The sequence below is a fragment of the Bombus huntii genome, chromosome 2, assembly GCF_024542735.1.
Source record: "Bombus huntii isolate Logan2020A chromosome 2, iyBomHunt1.1, whole genome shotgun sequence".
NCBI classification, from domain to species: domain Eukaryota; kingdom Metazoa; phylum Arthropoda; class Insecta; order Hymenoptera; family Apidae; genus Bombus; species Bombus huntii.
In genome coordinates, this window is record NC_066239.1 from 1,733,849 (window position 1) to 1,753,835 (window position 19,987).

General features: G+C 36.9%; 1 protein-coding gene and 1 long non-coding RNA gene across 4 annotated transcripts in view; one reads left to right on the top strand and one right to left on the bottom strand.

Moving 5' to 3' along the window:
* LOC126875939 (uncharacterized) overlaps positions 1–19,987 on the bottom strand; it is a 174,079-nt gene that overhangs the window by 75,399 nt on the left and 78,693 nt on the right. The gene's annotated exons all lie outside the window — the stretch shown is intronic.
* LOC126876175 (uncharacterized) overlaps positions 5,244–19,987 on the top strand; it is a 78,399-nt gene continuing 63,655 nt past the window's right edge. Inside the window, exons 1-4 of the long non-coding RNA XR_007693989.1 lie at positions 5,244–5,978; positions 6,119–6,440; positions 7,130–7,202; positions 7,289–7,392. This is a non-coding gene — a long non-coding RNA (uncharacterized LOC126876175). The remainder of the gene's footprint in view (positions 5,979–6,118; positions 6,441–7,129; positions 7,203–7,288; positions 7,393–19,987) is intronic.

Sequence of the window (19,987 nt, forward strand, 5' to 3'; positions counted from 1 at the left end):
CTCGACGCGGCTAGGTCCGAAAGGAAAAGTTGTCCTGGGTAAATCGGCCGTTCCGGCTGACGTGCGAAGCGTTACGCGGGCGAAAAGCCGAGCGAACTTCTCAAGGAGTTCCAGTGACTGCGTGGAACAGGTAATTCGTGTCTGACCACGCGGACACGTTTCTTCTGACCTGTCTTCGTGACTGGCGACGACCTTCTGCGGCCGACATATCTGACAGAAGTGATATAGAGGCGGAAATAGAAGGACGAATGTGGAGTATGGGTGGGAATGTGACGTTAGTCGCGTGAAGGAAGAAATAAGAAGAATGTCGGAAAGAAACGAAACAGAAATATTACGACAGGATTTTACACCTTTAGATCGGTGTAGTTTTATAAAAAAAAAAAAAAAGTGCAAAATTGTCTTGCACCTTTTCTCCTTTTTATAAATGTTCATCGATTCAAAAATGTAGGATATTGCTGCGATATTTATGATGTATAATTTTGATACATCCTGTACAGTGATACACATAGATTAATAAAAATGATTATGTTGAATATGACTGTATGCTAAAGGAAAAGTATCATCTTTTTTGATAAAAGTTATTTAGTTTCTCGTTTTTAGCATTTATATCAAAAAGTTTCCTTTTATCTCTATACGTAGTTCTCAATATATTCAAAATGATCTAATCTGGTAGTATTTCATAAACGTTTTAAAGCTTAGACGTTTTTCTCTGTCACATCATTCTTTGTTGCAAATTATGATGATCAAAATTGTTTAAAAGTATTAGTATACAGTGACAAATAATATGAATATAGTATTTCATACAGTATTATGTAGAAGTAATCTAAGAATATTCGTGAAAACTGTATGTACTAACTAGTTTTAAATTAATTAACATAATACAATAAACAACAAGGTAGATATACAAGAAGATATTAGAAAGATTAGCCAGAGAATGAGAAAAGAGCGCTCGAGAATCTAGAAAAATTGCACAAATTATAAAATAAAAATAATGTAAAACAATAATTAAAAAAGCGAATGGAAAAGAAAGGAAAAAGTAGTAGACGCGTGGAACGTATACAGATAGTATAATAGTGAAACAAGAAGGGGATGTAGGGCGAAGGAAAGAAGAATCGAAGGACTCGCGCGTGAAAAAAGGGAGCGCGGTGAAGTGGAGTAAATGTCAACGGTTAATTGCGAGTACGTGGACTAATATATGCGTTCTTACTAGAATGGACTCTCCGGAGGGCTATTTCACAGCGTATACGTTGGAAACTTGGTTAGAGTGTATTGCCACTGTAAATCAATCGACGGTCCCTTTACAAGGCGGCTGCGGTTGTACACGTGGTGTTTAATTAAACCATTATTCGCCAGTTCAACGTAGAGTGCTGTCCGAATGACGAAATGCCGATAAGCAAATGCGCGTTTGCGCCATAATTAGTGTGTATATCGTTGAATCGTTCTTCGCTGAGATTTAAAACGAAGAGCAAGACCTACGCTCTTTCACCCCACCCTTTTATTTTGTACAGTGCAAGAGTAATTTTAATTTAGCGACAAGTAACAGGCGATTGCCTTGTTTCTTTTAAATTGAAACTTGTTTATATGTATCTATGTATTTGTTACATCTCTGCTAATACAGAATAGTTTGTTTTCTTTATGTTGTTGCATTTAATACGGTTGCGTTAGACTTTTGGTATTTTTTATAATTATATCCTTCTGAAAGGATAATATTGCAAGATACCTAATTTACGATTTTATAATATACTGTTTACAATACATTTTTAGGATCATGGATATTTTTGGAAAATTAGCTAATATGTAGTAGTACTAAGTACAATAATATATTTGATTTAGATCTCATCTCTCTGTAATATACTCTTTAAGTACACTTGTATCTACCTTCCAACACATTATAAAGAAAGATATCAAAATGAAATGAATCAACGTCGCTTCCCAAATAAAAAAAGAAAAGATCTACACAATAGAGTTCTTTACTCTCTAACGATCTAATTTAAACCAACCACTATAACCACAATTCACAACGAGCCAACATTTCCAATCTCGACGTTCCTAGCTCTCGTTGCTGCATAACGGGCATCCACGAATCGCGTTATCTCGATGGTGTCTTAGGACGAAATCAACGGTTCGAGGCAATCGTAGGAAACTAGATCGAACACGCGGATGACCTTTTTTCCCTCTCGCGATTTATCTTCCGCCTTGGCGCTGAATCCAGCGATTGAACGATCGCTATCCATAAATCTATATTCGCTATGGTATTTAGAGTTTAAAAAGAAACCACTCCTCTACGCGGATCCCCATTAATCTTCGATGGCCGGCTGATTGAAAATACTTTGACGTTTGAATCACGAGCGGCGGAAAGGGCCCTCGGCCAGGTGGATTATCGTTCCTTTAATGAGCAGCCAACTTTATTATCCCGTAACGATTAGAGACGCTTGATAAACCGATAGAAAATCCTTTGCCAGCGTCAGAGCGTAGATAAGGCGGATGCTCGGTTTCCAAAGAGGGGTCGACCCTCTTTTCTCTCTTTCTCTCCCGGCCACCTTTGTACCATCCAGCAGAAACCAGGAACGAACGAACGGTGTTGAACGTGAACTTGTTGCAACTTCCGTATTCCTGTATCTCTGATACCGAGTGTCTCTTAATGCAACGTATGCCGGTATAATACGTATATAACAGCGCTTCCAACCGGAGTAAATCTGCTCGTAGAACTTTAACAAGTGGTACTTATTGCTTTTGTGAGACTGTATAAGGATATCTTGAATTTGGTAGTACGGAGAGAAACTATTGCGCTTTTTGTGGAATTTCTTTTTAATGCGTGAATCGTGATGTTACGTTGCTTTAATCCTGTATACTCGGAATGCCAGTTATACTGGTCAACGATCCTTTTGGTCTCATATAAGTCTCATAAAGGTATCCACTTTAAAAAGTTATTAGGTAAAAGCTCTATATCTGAAGATATTTGTTTTCTTTCTTAAAGATATTTTTACGTAAGTAATAAATATACAAAATAAAATAACGCAGAGTATTATAACTTAAATTACTTATAAAATTACTATTAATTCCCCTAATTAAAGATTCATTAAATTAATAAGGCGTAAGTGCGAAACTTTCCCTGAATCTCTATTTCATCCTATCGCTGACAAGTTCTTATTCGAACCAGTGATTCTGATGAGTTACTGCACGTAGATGCAACAATCTATCTCTTTCTTTTGTGGCTTCTTCATCGATTTCTTTCCTGACCTTTCCGTGAGCACGACGGTGCAAGCAACAGGTTTTAATTTAAGACTCCGGTAAGCTTTCGCTTTTCTCCTCTGTTCCCTCGCTTTTACTTTTCCATTTTCCGTCCCGTGACACGACCTCCGGATGATTTGTCATAATAACTTTCTAACACGTGTCAGTGTTTCGAATTATTACCGCAAATATGTGCTTGCTGCAATTTGCTCTATGTATGAGGAAATATAATAAATAAAGAATGCCCACAAAACACTGAACTAATGATTCATTAATAGTGAAAAACACGTGAAGAGTTATAATTAACATTTTGACAACTTATATTCAGTATTATCCATGATTTGTATACAATTTTATGCACTATGTATGCTTTTTAAAAAAAGGATATCAGTAGTTTCTATCAGTACCTTTAAAAATACTGCACTCGTAAATTCCAATCTCAAGATAGTAGGGTTCAAAAGAACTTATAATTTTTTTAACAAAAGCATTCGATACCTCACAGTGTTATGACATTTTTTCAAATAATATATGACGTATGTATTTGCTTTTATTTTTATGCCTCAAGACCAGCATAATTGGAACTATTATATTATGTATCTCCACATGCAACAGTACATGTAACTCGCACATATGTGATAAACAATGGCGCGCCAGTTATTATTCTGTTTTAAACCCCGACACGTAAGACAGCCATAGATAATAATAGAAAGTCGGTATCGTGTCATGATAAATATTCGCCTGGAAGCGACACGAAGGTGACTTTGATATTGCAACTATGACGAAAGAAAGCTTTGCTTTTTCGTTTGCCTGAAATTGTGCGGAGAAATCGATGGAATGTGTTTTCATGTTGCATGTTGCTCAAGAATTAAATTCGCAATAGAGAACGCTCTAATTGCTTCCGTAGTAGATCAGTTAAAAATTATAAATTTAAGGTGAAAGTAATTTATAACTGTATCGTGTAACAAATGACGAATTTCATTGGGTTTAATTTAGATTGAAACTATTGCAGTTTATTAGAAAAATTGAATTACTAAATATCCATATTATCACAGATTTACTACCAATATTACCATTGTAGTTCCAGCATTTATAATCTTCTTAACAGAAATATATAAACGTAAATATACGTATACTTTCGATTATAAAATGCAATTCTCTAATGTTACTCTTATGAAAATTAATTACTGGCATAAATATAATTTTGGTATTATATAAATGACTACGATTTTGAAAGGTGAACCAGTTTAGGAGAAAATTCGCAAATAATGGAGAATGCTCGAACGAAGGTGTAACGTTCTTTTCATTCCAAACAAGACAACCTTGCAGGGAACATATCACGTGGGTGTATAACCGAGACGAGCGCTCAACTCTTAGGACGCAATAGCTTGAGTTGGGCGAGGTCGTGGTAGGTCGTTCGGTCCATACAACGCTCGATGTGAGATAAAGGTGGTCTCGTACGAAACCGAAAGGAACGAATATAAGCTCAATTTATAAACCGGGAACGGCATTCTTTGGTAAAGGCAACAGTCATGCAGAACCTGTCTTCTAATTGCTACGCTACGGAGTCTGCTATGTGCAATATGTACTCGCATATTCAGTAATTCGATTAAATATTATTGCGCGATAAATTCTGTTTTATGTGTAACCAGTTTCAATAGAGTTTACTTTCTATTATACATATTATACTTCTACGTTGAATTCGTTTGCCGAAAATGAAACTAAGAATTCAAATTAATTTAAGGAAAACTTTGTTTATATAATAAATTTATGCAAGAAAAATTGCAATATATTCTGTGAAATTAAAAGTAATTACGCAATTTTTTGGAAAAAGGATCCATAAGATAAAATGATGGATGGAATATATTGCATTAAAAGTTTTAGTTTTAGTTTGTTGTGATTAGCTACGTCTGAATTGATAATTGTAATATTCAATGATTATACAAATACAAATTTCAATATTCAAACTATTTAAATAAATACTCTATATATTTAGCATGGATGTAGGTCTTTTGCTCAGAAAACTACTTTAATTGTTTTTAAATATATTTTTAAATATATAAATATACAATTAAATTTGAAATTTGAATCACTACATAATTTGATTTGTCTCTATTCTTCCCAATTTCCATGTCCATAAATAATGATACGTAGTGGACGATATAATTCAATATTTTTAACCCATTTAGAGACAAACACAATCATTCATATACGATATATATAGTTAAATTGTAACAAGTTCGTATCATCTATTTATACTGTTATTTTTTGTCTGTCATCAATAAGATAAGATAAGATATATACAAACAAAATTCTCTATTTAAATACAATAATAATACGAACGATTACTGGGATGCCAATCTCTCGTAGAAGACTCATCCAATATGTCGGCAGAAAATTCCATCGGAGATCATGCACCTAACTTCACACACGAGGACAATCGCGTACAGCAATCACGCATGCGCTGGCGGACTAAGAACGACAAATTCTCTGGCAGTAGGCGGATCGGTCGTTACGTCGATAGTCTCGGTGCATCGTATTCTCGCAGATGTGCATCCTGTGCACGCACCATTCTTTCTCTCTCTTTTTTATACACACTTTCTATACCTCTCTTTTGCACTCTATATACCCGCCTCCGTGTAAATCGCGAATTCCATCGAGGATCAACTATCGGTCCACACTCGACGCCGGCCATCTTCTTATTGTTTCTTGTTTGCGATTTCTACGTACATATGTGGCACACCTTCTAGGTATACATGTATATCAATGAGTTCACTAGGTTAACGGTTATCTCCCGATATTCCCTTATTCTCGTATTTCCTTGAACACTCGCGAATCAGAGAGAATTCTTTACGAAACAAGCATAAATACGTAAGAGATATGTTTATAGGTAGGACGCCCGTTCGACAACACGATTCCCGCGATTCTGTGCGACTGGAACGCTGGAATGAAAGGAATTGGAAGAGGGAACGAAGGAATCTTTTTTAATGTGATGAAGTCGTGGGCAAGTGGTCACATAGTTACACTTGTATGTGCACGCGTAGAAAAAGGGTACACCTACTCGAATTTCTCCATGGAAAACTTCATTTTCCTCCTTCGTCGGTCATCGTTCTGATTTTGTGTGATTTGCATTTATCTTGCCTTTTTTATAAATGGGGTTATGTACGAGTATATATTCTGTATACGGTCGTGTACAGCCGTGATTATGAGAGGTAAATAAAAACATATAACCAAATTCTATAGAGTTGACTATACAATATTAAGCTATCGTTAGGTTTAGCAAATCAGTTAAAATATTTTCTATAATAACATAAACTCATCCCTGAAAATCATAATTCAATTGTGGCAACTGACTGGTTACCAGCTATTGAGTTAAGGTATCATTTGTCGAATAAAGTACGTACTGTAATGTACGTACACGCGCATATATTTTTTATATTTAAAAAATTGATTGATTAGTTGCTTGATCTCAATGAATTCAGAACTACCTTATGAAATGTAGTTAGTCTATATATATAACAGAGTTCGTTGCATTCTGGTTTAATGTTTGTAGCTCGTAAAGTTTCTATAACCTTTATATCTCACGCATTTAATCTACGTGTCAGTTGGGAACGCGTGTCGCTGAAATTACGAAAGCGATCTCGGACTACCGTAGCACAGACTTCTCGTTTACATCGCGTCGAACACGATGTCCATTATCTGTCAAGTGTGGTGTAAACGTAACCTTATAAAACGTCGAGAATAATCATCAATGTCGATGATTATCGACAGTTCGAATCGAGCAGCATGTAATTATTTGCAAGGCGGAATTTGAAAAAAAGTGTCCCATTTCGTTTTCCTTCGCGCTCGTGTTCAAGTGCCGAGAACTCAACGATTGCTTAACTTAACCGATGCCTCGTAGATGTGGTGTACGGGTCTATACGGTGCAAAGAGAGAGGAAAAGAGAGCTTCGGGGTACGAACGACACGTGAACGGTTCGCCTTTCCATATTATTTATCTCTGGCCGCTTTATTAACGTCCTTCCTCCGCGGCTTATTAAATAAAGCAATTCCCTCCGTAGGTGACCTTTGGCCTCGGCGCAGATCCTGCAGAGATATCGGTTTCGTTTTCACCGTGACGCAGTGGTACGCGCGCACACATCGCAGTACACGCCTTTTGCCTTTTGTAAGTATATACAGTACGACGATTAATTCGTGTCCGTGAGTTCGTTACGCGTTTCGTTTCTCGCTCCTCCGTAGAGCGCTATGGAAGATGATGATACGGTAACTCGTGGTAGAAGTATGATTATATTACGTGTAACTCGAAGGTGCGGATTTACGAGGCATACTCGCGTTAATCTGCAACGTGTTTATCTTGTGTTTTTAGAGCCGCAACATTTAAATGGTATGTCGGTCTCGTGACTATATTTTCATGCTTTTTAACGCGTTACCTGAATCCTTTTTTTACCGTTTGATACGGCGAGTGCAATAATAGATATTATACTATGGCTGATATATTACAATTTATTTCAATCTTCCATTCACTATCCACATATAAATAACATATTATACAGGTTAGTCAATAAGTTTGTAGGTAACTTCTCTTTAGCTTCTGTTGTAAAAGAGATATCCAAATATTACTATACGCATAGTGATTATATGATGCAACACCATTGTTAATGTATATTAATGTATGATGTCAATTATAACGTAATAATTGCATCAGTCAATTTCACACTTCTGGTATGTTAACCCATCAATTAATCAAACAGATATTTATCAAAAACAACGACTTTTGATATCCTTAAAGAAATACGTGTGAACTTATTATACAACCTGACATATTAAAAAACGATAGCTGAACATAAATTTACGTTAACGATAGGAAATATTTTTTCCATTCATTTCTTAGACGGACGGAATAATTTATTTATTGACCAACCCCCTTATGTAGTCTATAAAATCTTTCATTTGAATCGACACGATACTTCTACGAAACACTTTTCGCGCATAGCAAATGAGCATACACGTACACATAGATAGCTGTATCTCCTATAGTACTGTATAAAATCTCCATTTATATTCACTGTTAGGTTCATGCGTATATATGTATCGATCATTAAGAAGCGTATTATCCTAAGTGCGCATGGTAAACGGTATGCATCGATACAAACACGTTCATATGTGCGTACCGTGTACCGTTTACGCCGTCAGTGAGCAGTGCTGGCGTTACACCATAGGTGAAGGTACGATATTGAAAGTATGGTCCCGTTTTGTTTGCGTCGAATTTGTACCGTGTGATCGGGCGTCTGAGTCAAGTGTTTTGGTTCGTGATCGCTGGTATGGTTCGATCGCCGGTATCAGGCGTTAACGACTATTCACATGGGGTGCGAATGTTGTGTGCCTCGGCATCGGTTACGAAAATCTCGAACTCGAGAGGTCCGCGTGCAGGTGCAACCAGATGAATAGATATACACCACAGCCACGTATAGACAGTGTGGGTGAAGGTAAAATTAGAGACGGAAAGATAAGCGCGTACGGTTGCTCAATAATAATCTAACGTCGCTCGGTTGATTGGAGGTTCACAATGGGCCTCTCCTGGCGTTTTATCGACGGGTGTGCGGCCAACCTACGAGGCCAATAAATTACGCGGGAAATAATGCTTAATAATTCGTACGGTTTTTGCACCGTATAAATCCGCGTCAAGCTCAAGGTTTCGATTCGCTTATTCGCAGCAAGCGAGAGATAGTGTCTATTCATGCATAATGCAGGTAACGAATGTTCTCGGTTCGTGATCCCTGGCCGATGTTTGCTGTTATGTAGTAAAAATGGAACGGACTTTTATACGGTGTAGCACGAGCAAAACACGGAATGTAGGTGAACGAGAGAGCTGATGGTGAAAAGCGATGGCGATGCACAGTTCTTACCGATGTCGTTTAATTAACTAGAATTAATTCATTGGAATTTTTCGTAACGGATGATGCATAGGTTATGCGGGCGATAAATTACATAAGAAGTCTTATTCAGACTAATTAATTACTTAAACAAATTCATGCGGCGTTGTATCGCGTGAAACGAGCAGGCTCCATTCGTAATTCACCTTCATTAATTTACATCTAAATATGGTGTAAGTTCGAGCAACTACCATACAGGCATGAATAATCACTCGGTGTCGAGGATTTTTCACGAACTATCGGTAACGTTGGTGAATTGAAACTGTGCACATCCATTTTTCCTACTATTATACGTTGCCTGTGTTGGACGAGAGCCGGTGAACGTTCGTGTTTTTCATCGATAAGGGATGAGACGATATTACGGTAATATCGATCGAGGCGAACGAGATAGAAACGTCGAAAGAAACGCAGGCAAGATACGCGTAGAATAACAACCTGTTGCTAAATTAATCGCGTACTACTCGTCTAAGTTCCGAGTTCAAACTTGCAGTATATTAATTTAATCTCGTATTAAGAAGCGTACAAGTGGATCTGGTCCTCCTAACGTTGTAGGCCGTGTGTTGTTGCATTAGCACTTGTATTGATATATATTAATCACCGGTAAATTACAACCGCGGTAGAATGTAAATATTATCTGTTGCTATAAACTACCACTTGTCAGAGACAGAGGCAGGTAAATAGCGAAATATCGCGAAATGCGCGGTGAATCGCAAATTGACAAGCTGACTCGTAAATCATGTGATCGTAACTTCCGCTTTATTTCACAGAGAATGGCATCGAACCTGGAGTAGGTTATGGAATAATCGAGTAGATTTTCTGATTTATTCTATCGATGTCTGTATACTACTGTTCATAAGTAGCCGCATACTTTTGCCATTTTGAGTAACAGTAAAACACCCATATGCTCCTTCTAAACGCGTTTTATGCATTGTGAAACTTCACGTTCTATAGCAATCGTATTCCTTCTTTCATTTTGTTTTATCTCACGTTATTTCCTTTAATACGAGTTTTACGTGTCCACGGCATATTCCAAAAAGGGAACCCAGAACGCGTGGTCTCCCCGTGAAGAGTTGCGTGGGCTCCCGTGTTGAATTGCTTCGACTATCCACACGTGCACTTCAATGTAAGATTTTTCATTTCCGTCGTAGGAAGGAAGTTTTAAAGCTTTCATGATTTCTGTTCGCCGTTTAGATGGAATGTGACCGATGGCTGAATGCAAAATAACCGACTCTAAAAATCGGTTCTTGCATTGTGTTGCAATTGTAGGTATCTGTGGCTATTCCCTTTCGTACTTCTTTTATTTATACTACTATTGACATAATTTCTTCAGCATTTATTTAAATTTCAAGTAATAAAATATTAGTATAATATATGATTCGTATGTATATGATATAGGAAGATATGAAAATACTACCATCGAACTAGCACATATCTAGTGATAATAATTCCAATTATCCACCTATCAGTACCATTAATCAGCCGTTTTCAAAAAAGCATTTTCAATTGGACCGACGAGTGCCGGGAAAAAATGCGATATACATAATATGTAATCAGGCTATCGGTCTTGACAAGTGACATGGACTTGATTAACATCGGAAACAACCGACTCGGTCAACGCGACATGCGTACCAATAGGACACAGCGCCGGTACAGATCGGATCTAGCGAAGTCGCGGCAGGCAAAGCAGCGTACGGGTGCAAATTAAAGGACTGATCTATCGATCCTTTCCTACCTGTCGACGGGCGAGATAGCTAATACCAGTCGAGGAATATATATAATGTGCTTGCATTGTCGCTCAAAAGTTAAGGATAGGTCAGTGGACATATACTGACAAAGTTATGACTCAAATTTAAAAAAATTATAATCAGATAATTATATGAGACTGAATAACTTAATTTAATTGATTCTGTTTACAGATCTATTAATTGATTCTGTTTACGCTTAACTATTATCGATAACAGAAATTGTTTTCGGTCACGAATAATCCTTATCGCCAATGAAAACATATTTTTAATACTGGTAACTAATATTGGTGGCAGAAATTATTTTTAATTAGAGGTTATCGTTATTAACTATGAGCATACTTTTTGGTTACCAGTACTCGTGTCAATACACACGCAGGTGACGAAAACATTTTTACTTTTTTTTCGATCGTCAATTTTTATTAAGATACAATCCTATGGTGGATAATTTGTAACTTTTGAACGATGAAGTATATTAATATGCATTTACGCTCATGGTATACAACATTAGTATCAGTACACGTACATCGCATGAAGAATACGAACGTGACTGTATACAGTAGCCATATATGGGTGCAGAGACGTTAGTGGTCAGTCCAGAGCGTGTGTATGGTGATGGTGAAGCGGTGCCACCATCTTTATCTCGGTCACGGCGACTCCGTGAAAGTGAGAGCCGTTTCTCCCTGATGCTTCGACTACCTGCACGTACGCATTATCCAGACAATTCCCCTTCGTTTGCGAGAGCTCTCTCTCTCTCTCTCTTTTCCCTCCTATATTCACCTCTTTTTTTCGTGGCTTTCGCATCTGGGTCGCGGAGCACCAACGATCCGAGATTGATTCGTAACTGGAACTACGTGCTTCTTGCCTGTTGGTGGTCGGAAGAAGAAAGTCGTTCGAGATCTCATTGTCTGATTTAATGGATATTATTCGGATCGAAATGTATGAGATATGTACGTGTGTTGAATTGTTACAGGTATGAGAAAGTTATCTTGTTATATGTTTCCGGATTTAAGAAGATAAGCATCTACGATTTAGCTCTTAAGAAGATGAACGAGCAACTGAATGTTTATAAGATTGACAAGTTAAAGTTTGTAATTGAAAGTTTGATTTAATCCAATATGATTTTTGTATAATAAAATATTCTCTTATATTGGTTTTATACAGGGTGTATCATACTATGTAGGACTCACTTCAAGAGTAGACAGGAGATTTCAATGTACGTATTGTATAATACTTGTATCTGGATTTTTAAAAGATTGCGGAATTCTTTGACACGATGACTGCAAGACAAATGCTATTTCGAGCACCGTCTAAGAATGCAACTTTGAAACAAGGTCAAGTAGCACACACGTTTGTATCAACTTTTCTCATTGTTTTTGTGCCTCATGTCCACTCCTAAAGTGGGCCCCACGTATTGTGATATATCCTGTAGTTCTAAATTAGAAATAATCTAATATTCTATCGTTTCCCTGTTTCATTGGGGGAAAGAGGATGTTATTTTGTTTCTTATCATGGTAACCCCAACATATAATAATTGAAACATTTTGAGCGATCTTTACAGTTTATCAGGCGTAATCTATAATTTTTTACAAATTCTGTGCAAAATCATCGTCAATAAACAATCTTTTTGCCCAAAGTATTCAACATTGTACCAACTTGAAACTACCTCACGAAGTTACAGAAACTACGAAGCAGAACATGAAATTAAAATCAGACTAGACAATTTTTCATTGCATTCGATTCTTCAGGTGTCCCTGACGTGTACTGTCGTCCCGTTGGTCGCACCGGAAGTATTCTTGCGCGTACATGCACGTCCACAATCGGTTTCCTCCGTTTTTGTCTCGTACTACGCGGCTTCCATGTATCTCCCGATCCGTCGTGGCAAGTTGACGTACGCACGGTATACGTGTCACGACGCGACAACACGTCGCATGTATCGTGTTCGACGCAACTGTAACTAGTATCATCGTTCCCGCGTGGACATGAAATATTCGCAGAAATGTTGATCGATCGATCTCAATGATCTGTCGTGAAACATACGAAAAGAGTACGCGTGCAGAGATCATCCTTGAACGATCTTGACAAAAGGACGTAAATGACCGGAACGTCGTCGATCATTTCCTACGAGGCAGTTCGCATCTTCAGGTTAATGTATAGTGTCGCAATTACGATTATAAATAGTATATCGCGTGATGTGTTAAATGTTAAACCTAACCCGGTTATCGTGTTCGATAGCGACTTTTTTCAGGCGCTTGAATGTTTGGAAATCTTACGAATCTATCAAATTCTTAATTTTCACTTTCAGTGGAAATTCGAAGATTTTGAGGCGATTGTTTTTAGAGTGTAGCGGCACACGAGAGAGACACGGGAGAGACTTATATTGTTGTGCCTTGTATCGATACAAATAGACGAACGTGCTCTCTAGGACGATCATTATAGCTAGCGACAATTACGTCGGCATACACTAGCTCTGTACTTGTACTTAAAGTGATTTTAATATACGCTGACTATTACAATTTTATCATTTGTCTCTTTAATAAATCAACACGTACAATAATCCACCTCAGAGAATGATTGGAAAGAGGAGTGTTGATTTGGTAAGGGTGAATTTGGCTATATTCTTTAAGGGGTTTTAATAGTAATTACTGTTGCTACATAAACAATACTAACAGTACTCTGTATCATTGGAATTAATGATAGAAAAGCTTCTTCATGTTATCGATCATTTCTCATCAGGTATTGGCCTCTGATCGATATTAAATTGAAATAACAGCGTTGTTAAATTTACTAGCGCAATCAATCTTCGTTCCTTTTAAGCGCAGTTGAAAAGAATAGCCGTTGGCAAGAAAGAATTTCGACGATTCATTATCTTGCAACATTCAATAATACCAGAAGTCACAACCGTGACTAATATCTGTATCTCTTATTTTGTCTTATCTTATCTCGATTTTGACAGAAGGAAGCAGACATATCTATTTTTTTCAAAAAGGATTTATGCAAAAAGGGACTACGATTTTCCAATTATTTTATATTACGCTACATATACTATATTTTACATTATTTTCTGTGTAATTACATATTATTTTTACTTAAACGTTTTTCCATGATATAATATCTGTATCAGCGATCAAAACTTTTTCGTAGACAAATCAAACTGTAACAAACTTAAAAGGTCGGCAACGACCGACGCGAGTATGATTCATCGAAGCAACTTTTCTGCATAGCATCCCTCAGGAAATTGGTTGTAGTCGATTGGTCTTTTCTTCATTGGGTCTGATCTTTTTCCACGGAATTATTAATTCTCCATTATCTGATTACGATCGTTCAATTAAAATACACCCTGTAATTCGAACCTGATCCATGAAGAAGCATTTACACGTCGACTATTAAGCTTCGAGACTCGTTGCTCGGAACGTGTCGATACGTCCACCACTGGATATTCATTTTCTTTCTTTTTTTTCTACCCGGTGATTATCGTCGTTTTCGTTTTTCCTAACACTGCGTCCACTCCAACCGATCAGTCAAGTCGTTATCTTTTTCAAGTCTATCGAGGAAACGTATTGAAATAGAATGACAGCGATCAAACTTTTCAAGCTTTGATAGATTAACAGTGAATTTTCTATTTGCTGTCCATGAACCTCCTTTACAAGTTATGAGATGGCTACCAGTGTTCAGCCTGTTCGTTTAATGTATTTAATAACGTATACAGGTATAAGAGTAAGCTTTGAAGATGCAAGATATCGAACGTTAGGAGCCTGAGATTATATGAATATCTAATATGTTGATTTTTAAATATTGCTTCAGAAAAATGGAGAAATAAGAAGAGCAGTATAAAACTTTTCAGAGAGTCCAATTTAGATTTCTTATACGTTTTGTTTATTTTATGTTTCTTATGATATCGTGGTAATCTTTATAGTTATTCTACGCTGAATTGAATTCTTATCTACGCTTCATCAAATTAAATTTCTATCTATTACTTCTATCAACTGCATTCGCAATCTGCTATAGGTTGAATTTAGTTTATATGTAATGTAATAATCGTCTTTCGAGGTATGTTATTTAGGAATTATTTTTTAGTAAAATTTTAAATTTCAGAACAAAGCGTTAAAAAGTGGAATGATCTGCTGTATAATCATATACAAATTTATAATATTATTTATAATTCATTAAATTAGAAGAAAAATGAAACCTTATTCCTTCAAACAACAATAAATTTGCAATTCTCTTACAGTTATCTTTTATAGATATCGTGTGTGTCATACATTTTGAAACATTTTGAAATTTCATTAGTTCTATACTGAGAGTCCATCATGATGATCTTAGTAAAGTTTGAAACAAATTCGAAAATGTATAAAATCTGCAAAAGCTTTGATGTTCAAGTGGATTCACTTTTATAATTAATTATAATCAAGGTAACTATTTATACCCTATTCTGCGTATTTATTAAACGTACGTGTCTAATCTTTGTGTACATAGATACATTTCCAGATTGGTTGGAAATTCTATCACTACAATTAAGACAGTTACGTCGCATTAATGAAATGAAATTCTAAGAAGTACAACACACATAATATATCCATAAAAATATTTTACTGTAAATATCTAAATACTTTCATGACTTACTGTATATACAAATTATTTGCAGAGCGGCTGTAAACATAGCGCCCACGCGTCTCGCGTCAGAAAAGTCATTAAAATCCCTCGACGTATTCGTATTCGGAATTTCATCTCGCCCGCGCAACAATGAACCTGTTCGTCGCTTTGAAAGCAACCACGTACAAACACGGAGAGGCTTTCGATTCGTTTCAGGAAATTCTTCGCTTTCGCGTCGCTCAGGATATTATTCAACAAATTATCGCTTTCAGTCCGGCACCGCCGTCCTTCGGGAGGTTGTTTCGAAACATATCCGTTTTATCTGCGATCGGGGACTTTCTTCGAGGTGGATCGTGATATCCCCCGCACTGGGAACACAGATCTACCACTAGATGCCTTCAGAATCTCTCGGCGCGCTCGCTATCTACGACGTTCATCTGGCAACGGATCGCGGTATCACTAATACACAGGCTCATTTAGATTTATGCATCGGGAGCGCGACACATTCCGCGCCGAGACACTGTCATCCTCCGTGTACTTGCAGAAAATCTTTAACTGTTCCTCTACGACTCTCTGCATGTATAGCGATATATGGCGCACTGCGATTTTTAACTCTGTTGCGTCCTTTGCATCATTTTCCATCGAATCGTATTTTTCTATTCTTAGAAAATTTCTTAATCCGCCAGCCACGGCGATTTTCATATTTTCTGTACAGAATCGCGGATGAAATTTACAGTATAAGTATTTAGACACTTTGCGATGTTAACTTAAATAAGATGCTTTTTGCTGCTTTCATTTTTTTTGTTATAAATTTGCTAATTCATTCGTGTTATATGCGACTTATGATGTAAAGTACTAAATAAAGTAAAATTTGTTAGAGTTTTGCAACAATATATTTATAACTGGTAATGTATATCTTGTACATGATCAATGGAAATGAACAGAGTAAATAGCAGATTTCGGCGTCGCCAGCGGCTAAAGGATCAAAGATCTGAGGGGAATATGAAAACATTACCATTGATATTCTTAGAATATCAACTTCTTCGTATTAGTCACTGTAAGGCAGGGATCTTACACAGCGCCAAACTTTGGAATAATTTACAATTAACAATTGCAACTTTTTATTTCTGATAATGAAACAATATTTGAAATTGATTAGTCAAAATATAAATTAGAAATGTAACATTCTTATTTTTCAAATACATATAGAACTGGCTAGTGCGACAAACTGCGTAGCAGCTTACAGGAATCATTTTCTTCAAATTTTGAACGCTTATCTCGTGCTCGTGTGTTTGTCCTAAGGCTGTATCGTAAGTACATGTTTCGTTTGTAATAACTACACGAGGTTCGAGACCGGACGGAAGAAAGGATTGCAAGAGACAGATCTATCTTCCAGCTGGATGTGCTCGGCTAGATAAATGCGTCTGCGATGCAGTTACGTGTTAGTGAGTCAGTGGAGCTTCGTTTCTGTTCCTTTGGGACGTGTTTCTGTTGTCGGCTTCGTACAAGCTGTGTAGGTGGTTTTGGAACTGGGTGCTCGGTATTTTTTCATCAGTGAAAGTGGAAGTAATGGTAGTTGCATGGATGATTGAAAAATTGGGTGCCCTTTGAGAGACTCGAGTGTTTTTAGAAAAATTTGCGATAGTTTAGCGGTTATTGTTTTGTTATTGGAAACGTTTAATGTGAAATAGAGAAACAGTATAATTTAGTAAATAAAGAGGTGCCCCAATTTTTATGGCTTTCGTAGTTGTGATTGTCATAGAGTATTCCAACAGAAGAACCTTCATTTTGCTGATCGTAGCTTATTTTATTAAATCCTAGGAATTTTTAAATTTTTTTATCCCATCAATTTGACTAAATTTACCCTCTTCTACATAGGTCATTTAGTTAATTTGTGTAATTCATTTGTATAGTTTAAATTTCTATATAATACAATTATTGTGCCGATTACTTGCGATAATACAATACACGTACAAGTTTTTACAACAATCCAATGTGTTCAAATGTCAACAGTGATATCACAAAACCTTAAATCATCGTTTTACGTTTGCTGATATATATGCAAAATTTTTTAATTTTTTTATTCCCCCAATTCGATTAAATTTACCCTCTTCTACATAGATCATTTAGTTAATTCGTCTAATTTATTTATATATATAATAGAATTATTGCGTCGATTACTTGTAATATTGTAATACACGTGCAAGTTTTTACAACAATCTAATGTGTTCGAATGTCAACAGTGATATCACAAAACCTTAAATCGTTGTCTTACGTTTGCTAATATATATTCAAAATTTCGTAGGGCAGCAATTTGAAAAAATACAAAAGGTTTCCAAAAATGTGTAACATTGATCTATATGTTCATTACTGTTGAGGTTATCCGATAGAGGAACGCGTGGATGAATTTGTAATAGAAACATATATTGAAGTAAGGTATAGGTATAAGTACAGGTATAGTGTATGCTGATCCAGATCCTCACACTAGCAGCGTTACATTACGATAGAATGTGATAGGTCATAAAATTAACCTTGGTGTGTAACTCTAACTAAAAGTTACATGAAACAGCAATAAAAATCTACTTATATCTCTTTTGTTTCCAGACCTTGTAACCCAAAACAACATTCATATTCAAGAGCACAATAATATGGACCTCTCCGTTTTCAAATTTTTTGCTTCACTAAATTCTATTTTCTTCGTAACGACGGTGTCCAGGTCACGGGTATACAAAAGAAAAAGATGTAGAGCTTCCCTAGAAGTAATTACTTCAACAATTACAATTCCCTAATGATAGAAAACGAATCAATCTCGTTCCTTTTTGGTCCAAACAAATTGATTCAAAACATTTAAAAAAAAAATGTCCTCCCACAGTATCCCGTATTTTCGCAGTTCCAAGTAGCAATTCCATCACAGTGTGTATTTCCATGCAGCCTAGACGACGAACAATGCGAGTTTCAGGGGATTTGTTGTCACGGCGTGGTGAGTTACATCGCTCGAATCCACCACGCCTAGCCGTGCATAAGCCGGTCCCTTATCCGACCGGAGGAAAACGATGTTTTAAGCCGTTGCTTCGTTCGTTCCTTCTACTCTAGCGCAAGTTGAGCGGATCGCGCCGCTTCGAGGCAGATTTATAAGCCGCGAAGGTGACGCACGCCTCATCGACGTAGACAGGATGGCGTTGTGTGCGCCATTGTGTGCAACGTTACGCGCGCGTTATCGCCCGACTATGAAATAATCGCGTGATTCCCCGGAATCGGTAAGCAACTTGTTATTATCCTGTCGCGTTCGCTCGCGCGCGCGGCGCCAGTCGCTTTATGATATACCGGCAACCGGCCATCGATCTCCTACGATCTCATGATTTATTCTGGCTTGATGGTACGAAGCGTTTTTGCCGCGGTGTGAATAGGTTACGAGCACTTGAGAGGATCTCTTCGAGCGTAACGAAAGACAAACGGGTTTTGAATGGTTAAAAATGTTATGAATTTAACCCTTTCGGCGCTACGAACCCATATATGCGTCCTGAAAAATCGTTCAGTATGGGCTATAAACGTGGTTCCAGTTCATTCCGAATAATTGAAGTTAAAATATCTGTCACGTTAATGGTTTTTCTATACAGGTGATATATTTACAGAGTACAAGTTAATATATTTCTTTAACAATATTACGAGTATTGTATTAGTAATAACAAATATATGATTCCATTAAGAAGGACGACTTTGACATTCGCGTGTCCTCTACGCATTCTCCTACAAGAAAACTAATTACGTCAAATTATGTTCTTCTCGAAACCATTCAACTATTGTCTTCTCATTAAAATCGTTACATACGTAATAACCGGATGATTTTCCGTATACATCGTGAAAACTTAGAATTTAGTAATATCTAGAATATACAAGTACATTTTCTTCTGTTAGATATTAATCAATTTATTTCTATTTCGACCTCTTTCGCCTGGAAATGGATTTGGCGTACAATTCTTTACGCTCATCCTTCTACACTCTTTATATTCGAAGCTATTACACACTAACCTAGTCGTAAATTTAGTTCACCTATTCTATACTTAAGTTTACTTAATCCATTCTCTCGATACTTTAATTAATTCTAACTTGTTCTGTTAAATATACAAAATACCTAAATATATAAGGTCTTTCATTTTGTTCGTTACTTTTATCCGTATGCACGACAATGTATACCTTACGTTTCACTGAAGTCCATTCTTCTCGTGCACACAGATGAAACTGCTTCGTTGTTAAAGGGTTAACGATGAAACGAGCGTGACCGCGAAGTGTAACACCCGCGCTCATGCGATTTAAAACGGCGTTTTTTTCACCTGGGATAAGGTCGACTGCCGTCTAGGCGTGGTAGATCAGGGCGGCCCACCTTTCTACGGCAACTGTATACCTTGACAGAGAGAGGAACAACACGGTAGACAGAGATGGAATCTCATTGTTCTCCGCGTTTATGTGCAAATACGAAGGTTGCGATACTAAA